This window comes from Chiloscyllium plagiosum, unplaced genomic scaffold (assembly GCF_037043375.1).
Source record: "Chiloscyllium plagiosum isolate Xiang-an unplaced genomic scaffold, Cpla_swu_hap1 HiC_scaffold_53X, whole genome shotgun sequence".
NCBI lineage: Eukaryota > Metazoa > Chordata > Chondrichthyes > Orectolobiformes > Hemiscylliidae > Chiloscyllium > Chiloscyllium plagiosum.
Window position 1 is genome coordinate 26,026,362 of NW_028270191.1, and position 1,745 is coordinate 26,028,106.

Here is a 1,745-nt window from a genome sequence, read left to right on the forward strand (position 1 = left end):
GTTGAGAATGAGTGATTATAGCACCGAACTTCACTCCTTGTTGACATCAGCAAACTCTACTGAGTCTCCATAGTTTAGTGGGGGCTGACATATTTGTTTGATCCTAGGTGTTCCACTAAAATGTCTATTCACCTTAATGCAGTATAGTGGCGTTAGCCATCACTGCCATGTCGATGGACCTGATCCTCTGGTTGCATATTTACCTGGAACAGGGGTCAGATGCTCAGGCTGAATGGAGCAGCTGCTAATTGAGCACTAGTGATTTGAATCTTCCTAGTTGGTATGCCTCAAGCGGGAACTGATTTACTGGTAGGATCCTTTATTTCTGAGATTTTATTTTGTTTTGGAATAGTCATTCACATATTTTCCAATGTGCCTTTGAAGTAACCTGGGTCAACATTGTATTTTTGTGGTGAGGGGTGTGGCCTCTGCCATTTAAGCCTGAGGGTGGAATTTCAGGGCTTCACGAGACAAGTTGTTTGACAGAAGGGATGAAGGATGTCATCACCAGATTTGAGTGGGATACGTCTCTGAATCCAGTTTCCACCACGATCACCGATTTGTTTTGATCCTCCTGTGCCATGGAACAAAGCAGTGGAAGTAAGGCTTATAGTTTTCTACAATACTGGAGCCTAAAACTGTGCTGCTATCTTCTTTGAATGCAATTTATGCTTTTTAAGTTAAGATAGGAAAACTCCACATTCCTCTAACCTGGCAGCTTCTGATTGACAAATCATTTTTGCAGCCTCCTTGACTTCCTAACAGCAAATTGTGACTAGTAGGAATATTCAATTATCAGGCTGTGGCAAATTACTGACTCTACTTATCACTTTCCTCTTTTGTCTTCCATAATTGAGGATATAAACAGCTAGTAAACATCTAACAAACTCAAAATCATTCTCCGATTGTGTCCTTAACCCCCTTGCTGCCACCATCACATTTGACCTTTCCCACTCTATTGTTCTGCAATATGCCACTGACCATACGGCCACCAACCCTGTTTTGTTGCTGTTCAGTGCGGAAGTGCAAGGCTTATTCCTTGGAGAAACCTGATAATTATTCACTTAACGATTTAAAAATGGAAGTTTTTTGCTGAAACCAAATTTGGTGTATTTATTTTACCATTGTGCTTTAAGCAAAAAATCTCTATAATTTGTTATTGGGAGAGATGAAGGAAGCTGGAATCTTCACACATTCCTACTAGTTCCGCTCGCTCTGTTAAATGGCTCCTTACAGGTAGACGATAGAACTAAATGGATAGTTTCCTTTCTCACAAGTTCCTTAACAACCAAGTGCTTAACCCTTTGAGGTCAGCACTGGCTGTCCCTCCTGAAGGTTCTCAGTTGTTTCCATGGCCTTAATTTTTTTTTAACTTTGTTTCATTCCCACCCCCAACAGGTTTGTAAACTGTTCTCACAGTCTAACTTCCATTAGTAGCTGCTTTAGATTATATTTTTAAATTCTAATTAGCATATAATTCTTCAGTGTGAACAACCTGCTTAGAAATTTGTTGGAATTTTACAATGTGAAGAGGTGAGGGAGGCACATCTGAAGACCCCCTGATCAGTAAATTTAATGTGAAGATTTGTTTTAAATATATTGCCAGTTATCAATTATCAGCCTGTACCCACAATTGCAACACCTCGTTGCTGCATTCCTTTGGCCATATTCAGCATATTGAATTCCAAGTTTTCATTTTCCAAATCCTTTCAGTCTCATCCATTCTATTAGTGTTTTTCTTAAGA